We start from the raw sequence: 20,502 nt of genomic DNA on the forward strand, positions 1-20,502 counted from the left end.
GTAAAAAATAATTTATTGTTATTTTCCCATTTTCTCAAGGAATAATCTTAAATTATGTGTATAGTTTTCGGTTAAAAAGTGGTAAAAATACGAAGATTTCGATTCAACTTTATTGAGGACTTCAGGTAATTTACATTTACTATAATACATACAGCCGGCATAACATTTTTGCTTACATTTCTTGTTTGTTTACATACTTTAATTATAACATATTTGCTATAAATATAGATTTTTACAATAATGCTTGTGTCGCACGGTGGAATTCCGCCTTTAGGCAACGGTCACGTTGGTATTTTTTGGTTAAATGTTTATGTGCGAGTGGTCGTCATTCCCCCGATATTGATAACCGTCGTAGGCTGACTAGGGACTGCCGATCTTTCCGCCTCGACGACGAGAACTGTTGTATTTTCTTTCTTGTTTATACGGCAGCAAATCGAAAAGAACTGAAATGAAAAAGTTTTGTTAGCAAATGGCCTTATTTAGCTCTTTGGTGGCATTGGCTTTGCACCACTCTCGATATATTTGGATATTTTTGATGTACTTGAGATATTTTGGTTCTACTTACATCAAAGCAGCAAATCATCATCACAAGAACTGCTCGCAAGCCTTCTAGAACTGATTCCAAGCAGCAAGTGACAGTGGCCGAAATCACCACTATTATCACAAGTATTAAAAATACATAGAATATAGTATCCTGAAAACATCAAGCAAAGTTAGGGTCCTGACTCTTAGAGGCATATTTTTCTAGGTGAACATATTATAGGTCATAGTGAGCAACTTTTACCATGGAACCAACCCCGAATTCGCGAAAAAATATTGATATACCTGACTGTATTTTTCATTCAACAGGCAACTGATACTCATCCAGACAATTCTAACAAACCCAAACACGATTAGGTTGCGTGGTTTTATCACAGAGTCCCTATGGCCATCTCCTGTCTCCATCATCAGTTCAGCTCGATGTTTTACTATAATATTGCATTGTCACTCAACTTACATATGTACTTAGGGCATACTGAAAATTCCTGGACTGGCCTCTTAGAAAAAATAATTCATCTCATATATCAGAATCCAGAAACTTTCAGTATGGCCCACATATATTGAAGTTTTAGCTCAATTGAATAATGGGAAGTGGATCTAAATTTATCTTGCAAGATTTGACTTGAATAATACATACATACATACAAACACTATCTTTTGCCCGCGACTTCGTCTATGTGGAATCAGTAACAGAAGCTAAAGTATAGCACCTGGATAAAGTGTAATAGCATAATCATAATAATTTATTTATTTCTTGAATGCGGTACAATAAAGATGTAAAAAACAATTTTTGAACAGCTCATCCTGCCTGGATAGGCATAGAAATATTGAATATTACCTATAACTATGACTAGATTCTTATGACCTACCATGCAGCATGCAAAAATAATACAGTCACGATCTTTAAATACTACATTATACTATAAAATATGCGGCATATGGTCTAAAAATTCTTTAAACGAGTAAAAACTAAAAAGCATTTTGTACCAAAAAGTCCAACAAATATTTCTTAAATAAAGGCATTTCGGATTCTCTTATTAATTTAGGTAGCTTATTATACAATTTGGGTGCCATGCCATAAACACTTTTTGCATGCAAGGCTGTTTTTGATTGCTGATATGAAATTTTGTGTCCCTGCCGCGCACTATTATAAGCAGGAAATTGATTAATATTTAATTTGACATACATAGCAATTTCAAAAATATATAAACACGGCACAGTTAATATTTTCAAATTAATAAAATATGGCTTGCATGAGTCAGGTATCTTTAGTCCACAAGCAGAACGCAGACACTTCTTTTGAGCCATAAACACCAATTCTCGTTCAGTTGAGTTACCCCAGAACATGATACCATAACGCAATGTAGCTGTTACATATGCGTGATAGGCAGTAAGTACCTCAGTCTGACTTCTCTGCCATTTCATGCGATATTGAATAAAAATGTTCTATGTTTATGTCTAACGATAAAATAAGTTTTTGGCAAAAATTTCATTTTTGGTACAATCTTTTATCACTGTACTGTACTTTTCTTATGACAGACAACTATGTAATACTCGTCGAGACAATTCTAAAAACCCCTAACACAATTAGATTGCGTTGTTTCATCACAGAGTTCCTATGGCCACCTCCTGTCTCCATCATCAGATCAGTTCGACAGTACCATATTATGGTATTGTCATCAGAACTACATACAGCTGCCAATTTTCATGACGCTACGATCCTTGGAAGATGGTTAAATTAGTTACCTTAGATTCCATTACATAGTTACATACAGGTCGACCTAATGAAAGCTTGTTAAAATCAGGCCAAATAGCGCTATCTCAAAAAAAATAAAAAATAATAATAATTCAGCCTATATACGTCGCACTGCTGGGCACAGGCCTCCTCTCATGCGCGAGAACGCCGAGAACTCAAAAACAAATGATTTTGAAAATGGAATTCTCAGTAATAGAATAAACTATAGTTATTTGTACAACAAGAGATCAAAGTTTGATATTTCTTCGAGTGCTTATTTTGAGTCCCGTGCAAGCGAAAGATTCTATAATAGATTCACGAGCGTAGCGAGTGAATCTAATTTAGAATCTTGAGCGTAGTAAGGGATTCAAAAGCGCACGAGATGTAAATAACTTTGATCTCGTGTAGTACACAAAATTTTTCACCCTAAGCAGTGAGAACATACCTAGAGGGACAGAGATAATAGAACCCAAGTATATCGAACTTGTATTAGACCCCGCATGTTGAAATGACTATAAAGGTCACTTGAATGTCATTTTGTCTCACTCAGTGAGCAAAATCGCATTTTGCTCACTGAGTGAGACACAATCAGTGAGCAAAATGCGATTTTGCTCACTGAGTGAGACAAAATGACTCAGTGAGCAAAATCGCATTTTGCTCACTGTTTTTAAGAAGCAAAGTACCCTTGTTCGAGCTGCTGAGGTGAAAAAGTATATGATAGCAATGAATTTTCTTTTGAGATAGCGCTCTTTGGCTTAGCAGGGCAGACATGAGTTGTTAGTCTAATTTTTTAATCTTCGACACAAAACGAGGCGTGTTATATTATATGTTTGACGCCAATCTCTCTCTGTCTGTCTGTGGCGTCGTAGCTCTCCGACGGATGGGCCGATTTCGATGCGATATTTTTAGATCAAAGCGAGTTTTCCTGCGGTGGTCCTTAGCTATATTTCATAGAAATCTATCCAGCAGTTTGAAGAGTATATAGCCATCCTTGCGCGTTATCCAAATTTTTGCAAGGTAAAAACCGGCCAAGTGCGAGTCGGACTCGCGTTCCAAGGGTTCCGTACATTAAGTCCGACTCACGCTTGACTGCACATTTCTAATAGGTTTTCCTGTCACCTATAGGTAAAGAACTATTTTGTGTATTTTTTTCAAAATTTTGGACCCAGTGCTTTCGGAGATAAGGGGGGAGGGATGGTAATTTTTTGGCTTTTGTCTTAAATAACTTCTAACCTATTTATTTTAAAATTATAAAAAAAAATATATTTGAAATTCTCAAAATGAGCTCTTTCATTTGATATACAGGGCGTCCCGCGGTTATGCCACATGGAGGGAAAGTACCCTGAATATTGTAGATGGAACATTTTACTGAAATAAGACATTATTTTAATTTAAGAAACAATTTAAACTGCATTCATAGATTTTTAAATAATTACATGGTTGAACCGGGAATCGAACCCGCTACACGAGAAAAAAAATTACCCTGTAGCTTTACCATACCGAAGGAAAGGCTTCATCAAAAGGATTATTTTTTGCTAAATAACATAGTGTCAGAAATAAAAGGAAGACCACGAGTTTCAACATTTTTAATACAAAATTAATTAATTACTAAATTTAGAGACTTAGACAGGGCACGTTGCTCGTAAAGACGCTGACCACAGGGGATAGGTTCTTAACTGGCGACTACGTACGGGAAATAGAGCCTTGGAAATACCTCCTACAAGCTGTACTGACGGTCTGCTCAGGATCGCAAAATAAAAGATCTAAAGACAGAAATTGAACGAGGATTATTGTGATAGGTCTTTGAACCTGTAGAGAACACCTTTTAGCCAAGCTAATATGATGAATAGCGCAACCAAAGGAGCAAAAATATAGTTTTTCACCTGAACTTATACGAAACTAATGATCTGGCCGACTAGCCGACTAGTCGGCCGACTAATCGGCCATTCGAGCGCCGATTAGTCGGCTAGTCGGCCAAATCAATAGTCGGTACATCCCTAAAATTAATCAATTTAATTTATCAAATGCTCAAAATGAGTCCCATTCTGTTGAATACAAAGTCGCACTCTTTTGATTATTTCGCTCCCTGTCGATAATAGTATGCGTACTTCTCAAGTGGGTACTGATTCATTAGTAATAGGTAAGTACTTACTTACTTTAAAATGATAATGTCAGTTGTATGTCCTTACGGCAATGTCAGCTTTTCATTTTTCTAAACAAAATTTCACATCAAATGTTCAAATTCATGGTCTTCCTTTTATTTCTGACACTGTGTTATTTAGCATAAAATAATCCTTATGATGAAGCCTTTCGATCGGTATGATTAAGCTACAGGGTTTTTTTTTCTCGTGTAGCGGGTTCGACTCCCGGTTCAACCATGTAATTATTTAAAAATCTATGAATGCAGTTTAAATTGTTTTTTAAATTAAAATAATGTTCTCTTTCAGTAAAATGTTCCATTTAAAATATTCAGGGTACTTTCCCTCCACGTGGCACAGCCGTATAATATAGCCGTATAATAGCTGTATAATATAACACGATATAGTTTGAAAAACTTTATTTTTTAACTTTCTCATTTACCCCCCAAAAGTGGCCCCCATGTTTAAAATTAATTTATTTACGTTACATGTCCGTCTTTGGGTCACTAATTTACATATGTGTACCAAATTTCAACTTAATTGGTCCAGTAGTTTCCGAGAAAATAGGCTGTGACGCCTGTGACAGACGGACAGACAGACAGACGGGTGCGCCAAAGTTCATATAAAATTGCAAACTCGATTATTGAAACTCCGAAAATGTATCTCATACAATTTTACATCCTAATTATCATTATACATTTTCATTTTAAACAATACTCATTGGAACTTCGAATTTATTATATTCATAATGTCATCCTACATAAAGTCTATTTCAATAGAACTTGCTAACTATGTAAACAAACCGCCATATTGAAATTGTCTCTGAATGATGAATTTACTAGTGATGGGCAAGACTCCTACTTACTACTTTACTAATGTCAAACCATATCGAATAATAAAATACCAAAAGTAAAAAACAAGTAGTTACTTATTTTTCATTTGTTTAATCACGATCAGAAAACAAATTAGTACTTAAGAATGATGTATTGATGTATTTTATAACCGCGGCGGTAGGTACAGAGCGTGGGTTGGGTAGTGTGTAGCGGGTTTATAACACAAACTTTAGTCACAACACTACCCATCATAGACAATTGTAGAATTTAAAAGAAACAAAACCGTCATTTCAACAGGTCCTAATAACCTAACTTATGAACCCATTTTAAACTTTTAATTAAATATCCAAGATACAGTTACATATTTATGTATTTTACGGAACGGACCGTTTCAATAGTGTATATGTGTATGGTTTCAATGGTATTTGATGAGGTGGTGTGAAAGTTCAAAGTGAAACAGTGATAAAACAAAGTTACGTTGTTTGTTTACATAGTTAGCAAGTTCTATTGAAATAGACTTTAAATATCTCTATTACTAAAATTTATGCATATAATTATTATTACTCGACATATCGATTTCAACATATTTGATTTTATTTATAGCATGCACCTGCAATAGTAAATTCTAAATAAGAAAAAAAAGACAAAAATAAACAGAAAAGTAGGTCAAGTCAGGTTAAAATCCTGCCAGAAAGGTGGGTTGGGTTAGGTTAGGTTAGAACTGCGACCCTCACAGAACCGAAATGCTGCCAGAAAGGTGGGTTAGGTTAGAACTGCGACCCTCACAGAACCGAAATGCTGCCAGAAAGGTGGGTTAGGTTAGGTTAGAACTGTGACCTTCACAGAACCGAAATGCTGCCAGACAGGTGGGTTAGGTTAGGTTAGAACTGCGAGCCTCACAGAACCGAAATGCTGCCAGAATGGTGGGTTAGGTTAGGTTAAAACTGCGACCCTCACAGAACCGAAATGCTGCCAGAAAGGTGGGTTAGGTTAGGTTAGAACTGCGACCCTCACAGGTGAAAAAGTATTGGTAATTTACGTTTCGCTCTGTAAAAATGATTGTATGAAATAAGTTTATGAATAAAGAAATTCTTACAAATAACATTATGGGCACAGACAGATACATTCTCAGTGACAACATTATGAGTAAAAAAAACGGAATATGTATCGTTATGAATAATGTAGGTAGTAGCACAAAAATCTATTAAAAAAATATATGAGAAACAATTTTCGGAGAAATGATGATTATGACTACAAAGCGGTATTATTAGAAATATTCGAACAATAAATTGTATATGAGCCAATATGGACCCCAGACAGACGCACGAGTGATCCTATAAGGGTTCCGTTTTTTCCTTTTGAGGTACGGAACCCTAAAAATATTAAATTAAATACTTACAGAGTTGTCATAAATAAAATCACCGATGGCATTTCCATGAACACCATATGCTAGAGAAAGCACAGTACAAAAACACAAAAATGAACGCATGGTCTTATTTTTAAGCACTTTTTAAGTAATAATACTTAATAGAAATTTAAATCAGACAAATAAATGTATATTTTTAAATAATGTGAGTAATAGACTATCCTTGACGAAACCTGATTAGAAAATAAGCTGATTCGACATCCACAGACTCATGTGTATTAGGGTAGACTGGAGACAATTGAAACAATTTATGTTTAACCGCCTGTTACTATTTTATTCTTACCTATATTATTAATTAAACGTTATTTATTTAGTATTGAAATAAAATGTGTTTGAAAGGCCTATCACCCATGGTTCCGTAATGATAGGGAATTAAAGAGAATGTGGAAAAGTGGTTCAATTGACCCCATAGGTTGATTAATTAAAACTATGTGAAAAAAGATTAGAAATAAAAAAAGTTCTTTCATTTTGCCGAATATATTAAAGTGTTTCAAACGTCGTCAGTTTGAAACACTAATATATTCGGCAAAATGAAAGAACTTTTTTTTATTTCTAATCTTTTTTAATTAACTATCACGGTATTCAATAAGATCAACTAAAGTTCGCAAAAAAATTACAATTATTTCATAATAATCTGAAGATCTTGATCAAAGAAAGGGATACATAAAAGAACTGTAATGTAAGACATCTAGCATACATAATATAATAATTCAGCCTATATACGTCCACCTGCTGGGCACAGGCCTCTCATGCGCGAGAGGGTTCGGGCTATAGTCCCCACGCTAGCCCAATGCGGATTGGGGACTTCACATACACCTTTGAATTTCTTCGCAGATGTATGCAGGTTTCCTCACGATGTTTTCCTTCACCGAAAAGCTAGTGGTAAATATCAAATTATATTTCGTACATAAGTTCCGAAAAACTCATTGGTACGAGCCAGGATTTGAACCCGCGACCTCCGGATTGAAAGTCGGGTGTCATATCCACTCGGCCACCACCGCTCTCCTCACCGCTCACCTTATACATAGTATAGCTTAATCAAATGTGTTTTAATGCAACCGCAAGATGAATTTTGGTAGAAATATGTACCTACATAATAACAGGTTTATTTAAACTGAAACAAGGAAATAAAAATACATATACAAAGAGACTTGGTTGGTAGTGGTGGGTTAGGGCTAGCGGCTGCGGTAGGGCTGCCCCGTCGTCAAAGCCTAGGATTTTTTTTCTGGATTGTACCTACATAATTGTGTTTCATACAAAAGTGCTTGTTTCAATATTATTATAACGTGTTTCAGTTGTCCCCGGTCTACCCTAATTTAGGTATCTAATCTAACAAAATGTAAACAAACCACAATAAGATATTTTAGTGGGCAAGAATATTCTTGAAGTCAATTAATTTAACTCGATGTGTTAAAACTTACAGTAATTACATCATCATCATCATCTCAGCCATAAGACGTCCACTGCTGAACTGAACATAGGCCTCCCCTTTGGACCTCCATACGTACCGGTTGGAAGCGACCCGCATAGCGTCTTCTCTTCCGGCGACCTTAATAAGGTCGTCTACAGTCCATCTTGAGGGCGGACGTCCTACGCTGCGCTTGCTAGTCCGTGGTCTCCACTCGAGCACTTTTCGACCCCATCGGCCATCTTCTCTGCGTGCAATATGGCCTGCCCATTGCCACTTCAGCTTGCTAATCCGGTGGGCTATGTCGGTGACTTTAGTTCGTCTACGGATCTCCTCATTTCTGATTCGATCACGTAGAGAAACTAGACGTGCGCGCCGCCGCGGCGCGCCGCCGCGGCGCGCCGCCGCTATAAGGAGTCAGCGCGCCGCCGCCGCCGCCGTTAGTTTAAAATTCGCGCCGAAACAAGACCCGCAAGAGGGTACAAATTTAAAATCAATGGATATAAAGCGCGTGCAACGTGCCTAGCTTTAGCGTTCCGACTGTTCCGTTTTTTTTAATTCAATGCTTGATTTATTTTAACCCTTAAATCGATAACGTCCACTATACTGGACATCCCAAGAAAAAAATTCTGCACCAAATAGCATAGCGTTACTTTCCCCTGGTAGCGTACTTACACTACCAGGAAACTACGACTACTACTACTACTTGAATGATATGTTATTTTTAAGTAAGTAAGAAAATATTGCGAACCAGTGTGAACCTAATCTTTTTGTCAAAGTCCTACAGAACGCAGAACTTGCAAGTAAGCATCCGACAGACTGACATTTTCCCCTTTTTTCATTTTTTTTATATGACAGTATTAAGCAGCGTTAAAACGTGTAATAGGTTACTAACTGGTCTGTTATTTACGTGGCAATATGATTTACATAAAAATGTTTTGTGTTTCCGTAAAAACAAGTGTAAAAAGTGTAATGTCCAGTATTTTGCCCGTTGTCGATTACACGGCACTTTTGCTAAGTCCAATATGTTGGACGTTGCCAAGTATGCGAAGAGTAAAATTATTAAATTTTCTGGTAGTTTTTGTGGTAAATAAATTAAATAGAGGGATGTTAGGTGTTTCAAAACGTTCTAAAAAGTCATTACTTGCGGTAATACAACGTAATGAACCAAATAGTTAAAAAAGAATATTTTTATGATTTTTTTTTCCTGTGGATGTTTTTATGGATTTTTTTGTCCTGTGTGTGTGTGTGTGTGTGTGGATTTGTTTTCATCAAGAGACAGACCCGATTTCATTTGAGCAATTTATTACGAAAATTTTGATAAAAGTGCATGCATTATTGTAAAAACCATTGCTCATATGTTACTGCTTCCTAGGATACCCCGCTAAGTTAGATTTAATGTGAAATAAATGACGTCAACAACTGGTAAAATTTTACCACCTACGAGCTATAAAGTTATTGCAAAAATATATAAATAATAGGTTTTACTTACTTAAATTCATTACATAAGTTGACATTATCAGTAAGTGTATTTCTAATTAAAAAATAAATTTTATTTAAAAAAACATGAATTGGACTAAAAAACCCTTATGCACATACAGTAGGTACTCTATACTCGGCGTGTCCAAAATACTGGACGTCTTTTCATTACGCGGCGTATCTTTTTATTTACACCGATCATAGCAACGTCCAACATACTTGACATATGTTTTTTTTCAACATTATAATTAGATATTTTTTATATACCAAAAAAACGATGTAACACAGTTTTTTTTGAGATATTTTCCCTTGTTGATTTAGAGTTAATCTTGGTTTTTCATTATACGTATATTGAAAAGTTGAAAATCCCACGCCGCCGGCGTTACGCCGCCGCCGTGGATTTTTTCGTGGCGCGCCGCCGCCCGATTTTTTTCTACCGGCGCGCACGTCTAAGAGAAACTCCGAGCATAGCACAGAAATTTACTACGATATAAAATATTAATTAGGTACAACCTACTTACTCAACGTAACAATGAAACTGCTATAATCGTGCTATTTTGCTAATAGGGATATCTCGGGATGATCTGAATACCTAAGGCAGCGGTGGGCAACCTTTTAGCAGGCAAGGGCCAAATAGTAGTTACCGAAGTTGACGCGGACCGCACTTTGTTAATATTTATGACTTTATCAGACATTGTCGTTTGTCAATATTACATACAAGATAGCCAGGGAGGTTCGCGGGCCGCAAGTCAGAGGTTCGCGGGCCGCAAGTGAGAGGTTCGCGGGCCGCTTGTTGCCGACCGCCGACCTAAGGGGTCGTCCAGAAATCATGTGATCATATTTGGCCTATTTTTGAACCCCCCTCCCCCTTGGTGATATTTGGTGATTTTAACGCAAACCCCCTGCCACAAGATCACGTGATAATTTGATGCGGGTACCCTTAGACGCTAAGCAATCAAGGCCATGGCGCCGATGCCAGCTTTTATTATTAATGTTTTAAAGTTGGTGCGATAAATTATTTTTATTGGGTAAATAAAATACGCGTATAAAACAGAGCGGATTATTTGATCTGATTAAATTTTTGAGTAATATGTTGTTTTTGACTTTCCTGCTTTGAACAAAAAATACACGTGATATCTTCTCTGACCCCTCCCCCATCGTGATCATTCGTGATATTTTTCTTACCCCCACCCCCCCTCTAAACGATCACATGATTTCTGGACGGCCCCTAATCAATAGTAATTTAGTTTTGTAATATTGGCTATTACTTCGACCTAGTAAAGAACCTACAACGAGACCGAATGTTTAGCCATTTGAGGGTAGAAGTAGATGAAAACATTACACGATTGAAATAGGTTAAAGCCGGACCAAAAACACAACAAAAAGAACAACAAAGAAGAAGGAAGATCCAGGCAGTTTATCTATTTGGCTGGTTAACTAATAAATTTTTGAAGTTCCCGGAAATGTATAAACACGTTGTTTACATTTATTTAATTAGATATAGATAGGTAAGGTCAGGGAGGGCGTTTCCGTCATACTATTTGATAAGTTCACTTTGGGTGGTCATAACTAAATGATATTTAATTTTTAATAAACAATCGAAGCGCTGGTGGCCTAGCGGTAAGAGCGTGCGACTTTCCATCCGGAGGTCGCGGGTTCAAACCCCGGCTCGTACCATTGAGTTTTTCGGAACTTATGTACGAAATATCATTTGATATTTGCCAGTCGCTTTTCGGTGAAGGAAAACATCGTGAGGAAACCGGACTAATTCCCAATAAGGCCTAGTTTCCCCTCTGGGTTGGAAGGTCAGATGGCAGTCGCTTTCGTAAAAACTAGTGCCTACGTCAAATCATGGGATTAGTTGTCAAGCGGACCCCAGGCTCCCATGAGCCGTGGCAAAATGCCGGGACAACGCGAGGAAGAAGAAACAATCGAAGAGCGTGATTATCATCTGCTATTGGCTCTCTGACTCTGACTGATGGTCTGGACTGATGAAAATTTTGAAAATTTAATATTTTAGAATTTTTAGATAATATTCGTCAGTCCATTTTGAATGACAGAAAAGTCAGAAAACTGATAGGAAACTTATCGTGTCACCTATTTGTGTCATTCTCGCGTCAGTCACCATTATTAGACAAGACTAAATTACTGTGTTGCGATCTGTGTCCAAACGGCGACTGTGTCGTAATTTTATCAGTCTGTTGTCAGTCTGGACTGATCGTGTAACCGTGTCCATTTTTCCATCATTCTGGCATCAGTCAAAACTCGAATAAGCCTTATGACAGTTATGATTGAACTGACGCCAGAATTAGCGTGTAACCAATGTCTTACGAACAAATAGACGGAGAGCTAGCTACGGAAATAGGTTTGCAATTTATAGAGCAACGAAATCCCTCTAGTTAGTTTGCCATACTATCATTATTAATTAATTCTGGCGCCTGGCAGCTGTTCAGCGGTGGGTGTGAGAGGTGCCAAATAAATTGAAGGTGTACAATCTATAGAGCTCTGAGTTTGGTGTGATATAATAGCTAATTATGCATTTAATTCGAATATAACATTGCCAGGTATTTTAATTGGGGGAAAAGTAGTGCCAGATGACGTCCAAGATGCGCGAAAAAGTGCCAAGTCATCTCATTTACTGGGTCAAATTTTATCGTGTTTCGTTACCCAAAGGGTGAAAACGGGACCTTATTATAAGGTCCCATTTTCGGCCTCCTCTATAAATTCCACACCTTCAATTGTTTTTACAGCCCCTTTGTTGCCCAATCACTGTCACACTCACCGCTGAACAGCTGCCAGGCGCCCGGATTAATTAATAATGATAGTATGGCACTCTAACTAGAGGGATTTCGTTGCTCTATAAATTGCACACCTTTTCCGTAGCTAGCTCTTAGACCAAAAGCAAATCGGTCACGTTGCCAACTTGCCAACGTTGCATGGCTTCCATATTTGGATTGATACGGCCCGTTTGTAATTTCAGTTCAAGTTTCAAAGTAAACATTTGTACCATTGTGCACTTGCTAAGATCATTTATATTTTACAGCAATATTCCTAGATAATATTTAACTTACAATGTTTGTTTTATTACAAGTTAAAACTTGCCCTTTTAGTGTGGGTCAAATCTTGGAAGTTGACCGACTTCCCGATTTCCGGTTGAGCTGAAATTTTGCATACTGTAGTATATTCACAAATATGTATTGGTGTGGGTAGGTTTTTAGAAATAATAAATCAGTCTATATCCAGCTGTCTTGTGTTTACTGCATGGTGGCAGCGGTGCTCGGAAATATTAAATAAATTACAGTATTAAGTCTCGTGTAGTGAATTTTCAGCTTTAATAAAAGTGCACTGTTAGTAAATACGTGTTTTTAACAATGGAGCACGCGCGTCCTCCTACGGAATTAACTTTAGAAGGCGGCCCGGCGAATCGTGCTGATTCATGGCGCAAATGGTTAAAGCAGTTTAAAGTGTTTTTAAAGGCATCTGGTGTAAACAAGGAAACTTCGGATGTACAAGCGAGTTTATTGTTAAATCTAATCGGGTCCGAGGGATACGATGTGTACACTACGTTCAAGTTTGATAAGGAGGAGGATCGCGACGACATAACCAAGTTGATTGGAAAGTTTGATCAACATTTTGGCACGAAGACAAATGTTATTATGCTGCGATTTAAGTTTTTCACACGTACTCAAGAGCCGGGCGAAGGTATCTGTGACGTCTAGGTTCTGTTGTATTACAAGGTGATAAATAAAACTCAGTTGGTCAGTCAGGTGTGCTCCGCGACCCGCCTGTACGCCATGACAGTTGACAACAGAATGTCGACTTGCAGGTAGTTCGCATTGCACTTTTATTGTATAAACGTCACATCTCTTCCTTTTTATAATGATTTATTTATTTTATTTTATGCGTTAGCCATGCAACAATAGTTCAGTCATCTCACATCTGTTTATCTTATAACTGCTAGGTTAATTTAGATTCTAATTCCGACATACTACCACCGGTTCGGAAAACAGAGTTAACCTCAGACCCGAGAAGAACCGGCGGAAGAAACTCGGCCAGGTGTGGATATATTCATTTCTCAACAGTTCAACAATAAACATTTTTTAACAATATAACCTTGGAATATTCCACACACACACACACTACACTATTCCTAGTATCTCTCTCAGTTGCTTAGCGGTCAGCTGGAAGAGATCCTTTAAAGGGATGAGTTCGCCTTTGTACACATTTATTCTATTCTCTTATTGTTATGTACTTGTTTAGCGTAATAAAGTGTTTTAATACAATTATGGTTTTACTTTTACAATGTCAGTCTCTCTCCTTCTCCTTTTTTCAGTTTTGAATTTCGAGTCTGCTTTCTTTTATTCAAATTGATAATAACTCGAGGTTTAAATATCTTACCAGTTTAACCTTAATTGATACATATTTTCTTTGGATGCTTACACTTTTCTAGGTATTTTCATTAGCGTTCAAGCTATATACACGTTTCACACAATTAATACCTATTTCGTGAATTTCCAATAAAATTGTAACATACAGGTCGCTTTCCAATAACATCTCGTACATGTACATTATTTATTGGCAACAACTGATTTCCTCAGTTTTACTTGGCTGTTTGATAGGTAATATAGTATAATATATAGATATAATGCAATTTATAATATACGTAAATGGTCCAATGTTAAGTAAGGTAAAAAGTCATACCAGATATCACAACCTATTTAGTTTTACTTGTGTACTGGTATGTTATTTACGCAAACCATGATCTATACAAATAGATTTCTATTACTCGGGTAAAATGATGTAGGTACCTACATATTTGACCGTTATTATTATAAATTGCATTGGATACATTATTTTATTACCGTTTTTTAATTATAATACTTGCTGAATACAGTATTGACCTCAATTATATTCAAGTATGGTATATCGACTGTACTGTTAATCTAGCAACTTAATGTTACTTAATACAATGAATGATATTATTTATGTTATGAAAACAACTTTAATCCCTGCTTACAATTGGAAGTTGATTTTAGCCTTGACTATAGTCTACAATAGCCCTTGACTACAATATACACAGCCTTAATTTTACAGTTACAGTCACATTAATAAATTTTTTTAAAGACATTTTGCTTCCCTTAGGTTCAATTACTTACAGATTTATTATAGAGCAAAACTAGCACCTGTGTATGTTCATTTTGATGGTGGCATATATTGTTTAACTCTAATTATGTATATTTTACAAGCAACCAATGGAATTTCATTACCATGAACACGGTTTCACCGACTACATTGTTCGAAGATTTACTTTATTATTATTCCGTTGCTTTAATAAAACCCTACGCCATTTTGGGTTTTAGTTCATACTTGGTACTTAGTACCTGTACGATAATTAAACAACGACTTAATAAATAACTCTTTGATAATATATATGTACTCTTGCAAATATAGAGGCTCGATCTGCAACCTCAATTTACAAGGTTTGTTTGATTTTGTTAGTTTCAACCTCAACTAGGCAAACTGCAATTTGGTGCAATCAAGATCACGTCTGGTCCTTACGTTTTTATACGTACACAGTATAAATTTCCCACTAACGTGCCTTTTTATTACACTTAATTAAAACTCATCTCTATCTGGGTAACTGTCCGATATTGACGCCATCGCTTGGCCGTCCATTTTACGGATTTGGTTACTATGTTCGTATGTGTATGTTTTCACTATTAGGAACAAGTCATATATAAAGTAGCGCAGTGGGAGTGCAAGGTTTCACGCATCGTCACTGATTGGTACTTTGTATTTTTTTCAGCATTTACTTTAGATACCTACACAATGTGTGGCATTGTGACGGACCCAGCGTCTATTTATTTACCTTAAATTGACCTTTGACCTGATTGTAAATTTATAGAATTACTATTGTGTTCTTTTGGCACTAAAATTAGTTGATTGGCTTTAGGTAATTTATTTATTTTTGGACTTTAATTTAGTCGGCCCGTCGACTTTTATCGGTACTCATTTAGTCCTAGTGCAGCTTTGCATTTTGAATTGGCCTTTGTAGGCACATTTATCACATGCCGGCACATTTTATCTTTTAGGGGGAAGGCGGCGCCATTATCGCAATCCTGTCTACCTGTTTGTTATGTTTGCCCAAAACTCTTTCAGTTGCCTCCTAACATTTTATCAAATTTGTTCCCATAATCACTTGTTTATTGTAACTGAAACCCCTAGATTCAATATTTTCCTTTAGATCGGCGGAGGCTCAATTTTCCGCATTGAAATCACATTTAGAATCATTAGGAATAGATTAGATTAGAAATTTCCAAAGTACAATTCTTGTTGCATCAGTCGAAACACGAATCGTTCATACAAACTCTGTTTTTGCGAAAAGTATTCTTATAATTTGTCGACAGCAACTTTAAAAATGTCCATTACGCTAGCTTCTGAAACGTGCGTACTTGGAAGAGTGCTCGCAGATAGCAGGCACACGACACTCAGGCACATTCTAAAGCGGACAATTAAGACATTATTGTAATACTATCCGTAAGTAAGCACGGAACATGTGCGTTAGGTAAGTACCTTCTAACTACCGAGTTTCTGTACTTAAGGAGTTATCGAAGTAACCTAACGTGTAACAAACAGAACAGGTAGACACATATACATAGGATTGGACCCCAAGACATACATTAAAGTTCAACGAGTCTTTGTGACAATAACCTGAGTTTCACTCCTTAACGTTAATTATAGTCACATATTACTAACAATTTAAATTTTATGGAATTTTTCCTGAGCTATATTTATTTTTAATTCTGAAGAACTTATCATTTGCACTACATGGGCCGATATCCCATGCAGCACTCGCGGAGTTTTCACTCCAATGGTATTTCCTTATTCGGACTTAGGTTCCACTCACGGAGTCTTCACTCCAATTGTAGGTATTTATTTATACGGAACTCGTATCTTGCATAAACTATACATTAATACCATTGTCTTTTCAGCCTATGAAACTCGACTTTTCTAGTTTTCATATTTATAGGCAAGGTTGTGTCAATGTCTAGTTAGTTATTTTAAATACACCATAGTCGGCATCAGCAAACCCGCCCCACCACCATAACCGCGGTACTTGCATTTGAAAACTCGTTGAAATAATTAAATAAAGAACTTATTTAAGGAGGACAAGGTAAGCATTTCATGAGTTTCCAAATGTAATCGATCACCGCGCAATCATTGCTGGCGCGGCAGAATGATTAAGCATAGCCATCCCTTGCCAAGGCCCACGGTCCTACCAGCTGTAGTAGGTACTTTCTAAGTTCGGTGGACGAAATTTTTACATTTATTCGGAAAATGTTTTTTTTTATTATAATTATTTTCAACAAAATCTGTTTACTGCACACATGTACGCCTCTAGATTCTTCAGACTCTCAAGACTCTTAGACCCTTTAGACTTCTTTAGACTATTTAAACTCTTACAATCTTTAGACTCTAACTTAGATTCTGTAGTCTCCTTAAGACTCTTTAGACTATTTAGACTATTAAGACTATTTAGACACTTTACTTTTTAGACTATTTAGACTCTTTAATCTCTTGAGACTCTTTAGACTCTTTAGACTTTTTAGACTATTTAGACTCTTTAAACCCTTTAGACTCTTTAGACTATTTAGACTCTTTAGACTCTTTAGACTCTTTAGACTCTTTAGACTCTTTAGACTATTTAGACTCTTTAGACTCTTTAGACTCTTTAGACTCTTTAGACTCTTTAGACTCTTTAGACTCTAGACTATTTAGACTATTTAGTCTCTTTAGGCTCTTTAGACTATTTACTCCTTAGACTCTTTAGACTCTTTAGACTATTTAGACTCTTTAAACGCTTTAGACTCTTTAGACTATTTAGACTCTTTAGACTCTTTAGACTCTTTAGACTCTACTCTTTTAACTCTTTAGACTTTTCAGACTCTTTTCACTCTTTAACTCTTTAAACTCTTAAGACTCTTTAGGTTTAAACTCTAGGTTTAGGTAAGACTTTAGGTTCTTTGATCTAACTTATTTTTATTTTTTATTTCCTTATACATATATTATGTGATGTGAAAAGCAGTATGGGTCACATGGTAGCAAAATTATTTTCACTTTGGGCGTTAACACTTGAATCCCTCACTACGCTCAGTATTCCATTTTAATACCTCGCTTCGTTCAGGATTCAATGTTCGCCGTCGCCGTAACCATGACATTTTGCTCCTTAGCGACACCACCTAATGTTTAATTGAAGCAGAGTTGCATCTGTTTTGCTTCGTTTCATTTTAAACAAAACAAAATCAACCCTGAATCCTACACTATAGATTCAAATTTCAATAGCAAATTTCAGACTTTTTCCTTGTATGGCTGGGCCCCAGGAGGGTGAGTGCAATATTAACACAACAACATTTACAACCATAAAAGTATTCCATTTTTGGAGAATACTCGTATTAAGCTTAAGCTTTACGACAAATTTCACCGACAGTATCAGTTTGTTTACTTATTTTTCCTTTTGCAATATAGAAACAAGACCCAGATAATATTATGCTGATTTGGTTAAATAATTTAAATGCATATCTAACTAGCACACGTAAGCTAAGTAGCACCATGTTGTATAGCAGATGATCTGTTGATTTTTATTGAGTCTGACGCTAAATAAAGCGTACACTTATTATTTATTTAGGTAGATAACTTCTGGTTAAAAGTGTTAACCCTATTATGTGAACTGTTATTAAGCATTTGTCGTTAATTTGATACATTTGTGAGCTAATAATAAACTACAGCGCACCCAGATATTGTTTCAACAACCGTTAACGCAGACAGCACCACGTTGGTATACTTAGTTACCTGTAGTAAATTACCGGTGAACAGACATATTCAGCACTACACAGCAATATGCGCGACAGTTTATTTATTATACGTATAACTTAATTATAGTTTTACACGCTTCCTTAAATACACAGTCGCTATAAAAGTTTTATTTCTATTTTATAATAACTTATTTTACTGTATTTGGCTTAATTTCTGTTCACCGACCCGTTTTTGGAAAGGTAAAAGCATTAAATGGTATTTAAACTGAATAAGACGTTGAAATGTGCACTATAGTAATATTATTAGCGTAAAAATAGTTCTTTTCTCGATCAAAATATAGTTTAAATACCAGATGTGTACCTTATAAAGATGTTTATGTGCTCAGAGCTATAAATTAAGTCCACAATGGGTCCATCATACCTGTGCTATTTGGGTCATTCGTCTCCCTCCCTTTTATTGAAAAAATAATTTCAAACTGATAACTTTTTGTCGGTTATTTAGCAACTACATCGATTTTTTTTGTTTTTTCTTACGTTCTTTATCCTCGTCGCCATTGTGACGTCTAGGTTCTGTTGTATTACAAGGTGATAAATAAAACTCAGTTGGTCAGTCAGGTGTGCTCCGCGACCCGCCTGTACGCCATGACAGTTGACAACAGAATGTCGACTTGCAGGTAGTTCGCATTGCACTTTTATTGTATAAACGTCACAGTATCGATGAATATGTAACCGCTTTGCGGATCATTAGTCAACAGTGTGAGTTTGATAAACTCGAAGATGGCTTGCTACGCGATCGCATCGTGTGCGGGATTAAGGATAGCGTAGTGCGGGATAGACTCTTGCGCACAGACGGGTTGACATTAGAAAAAGCTATACGAATATGTCAGTCGGGTGAAATAACGAGTGAAGAGAACCGGGAGATCGAAGGCGTGAAGAAGGAGTCGGTGAACAGCATGGCGGTAGATGCGTTGAGGAATCGCTCGGGCTATGGGCGTGGGTCGGCGCGTCGTGGCTGGCGCGGAGGCCGCGGAGGCGGCGCGCGCGCGCCTGGCGGCGGCGTCGGCGGCGTCGGCGCGGCATCCGGCGGCGCGGGAGCGGCCGGGAGCGCCAGGGAGCGATTGTGTGCATCGTGTGCTGAAAGTTATTGCGACGGCGGGGCCCGTTGCGCGGCTAAAAGTGTAAAGTGTTTTATGTGCGGAAACAGAGGTCATTTTAAAAAAGTGTGTCCGGGGCGTAAATCAAACAAAGTGTATCAGCTACAGGAGGACAATGACGAGCTGTATTATTTGGACACTATCGATACGGTTGATCACATCGAGGACTCTGAGTGGTATGAATCATTACCGTTACTTTGTTCGGATAGATTAGTAAGACATAAATTTAAGTTGGATACTGGCGCAGATCTTAATGTCATATCTAAATCTAATTTTGTGAAATTAGGCTTCTGTCTCTCGGATATAAGCGCCGACAATGTAAAAGCGCAATCGTATTCTCGCCATTATATTCCCTTTATAGGCTCGTGTATTATTAAATGTATATACAAACAGCAGGAATTTATGTTGAAATTTGTTATAGCAGATGGTGATAATCAAAGTATTCTTGGAAAATACGCTCTGAGAGAATTAGGCCTAGTAAAGCGTGTCTATTCGCTAAACGTCGACGACTTTGCTGACTTGTTCAGTGGCCTAGGTAAACTTCCGGGTCAATATAAGATTCCTATTGAAAGCGACGCGTGTCCATGCATCTGTCCTGTACGCAAGATACCGTTAGGTGTTAGGGATCAGCTGTTGACCGAGTTGACTCGCATGGAGAATTTAGGTGTCATACGTAAGGTTACGCACCCAACCTCGTGGGTAAATGCCATAGTTATGGTCGCTAAAAAAGATGGGAGTTTTCGAGTGTGCCTCGATCCACGACCTTTGAACCGCGTTATACGTCGTCAGCACTACCCGTTGCCTACAATAACAGAGATAGCGACAAAGTTAAAGGGGGCGCGTTACTTCAGTAAGTTAGATGCCAGGTCCGGGTTCTGGATGATCCAGTTAGACGATGATAGTGCTGATCTGTGCACATTTGGCACGCCATATGGTAGATACCAATTTTTACGTTTACCATATGGAATTAATTCGG

At 37.1% G+C, this 20,502-nt stretch overlaps 1 protein-coding gene across 1 annotated transcript in view; it reads left to right on the forward strand.

Annotated features, from left to right (window-relative positions):
- Positions 1 to 20,502, forward strand: part of LOC134802424 (zinc finger protein 648-like) — a 29,137-nt gene continuing 8,635 nt past the window's right edge. The window contains exon 1 of the mRNA XM_063775085.1: positions 1 to 125. The gene's annotated coding sequence lies outside the window, so the exon portion shown is untranslated. The remainder of the gene's footprint in view (positions 126 to 20,502) is intronic.

The sequence above is a fragment of the Cydia splendana genome, chromosome 24 (genome assembly GCF_910591565.1).
Source record: "Cydia splendana chromosome 24, ilCydSple1.2, whole genome shotgun sequence".
Taxonomy (NCBI): domain Eukaryota; kingdom Metazoa; phylum Arthropoda; class Insecta; order Lepidoptera; family Tortricidae; genus Cydia; species Cydia splendana.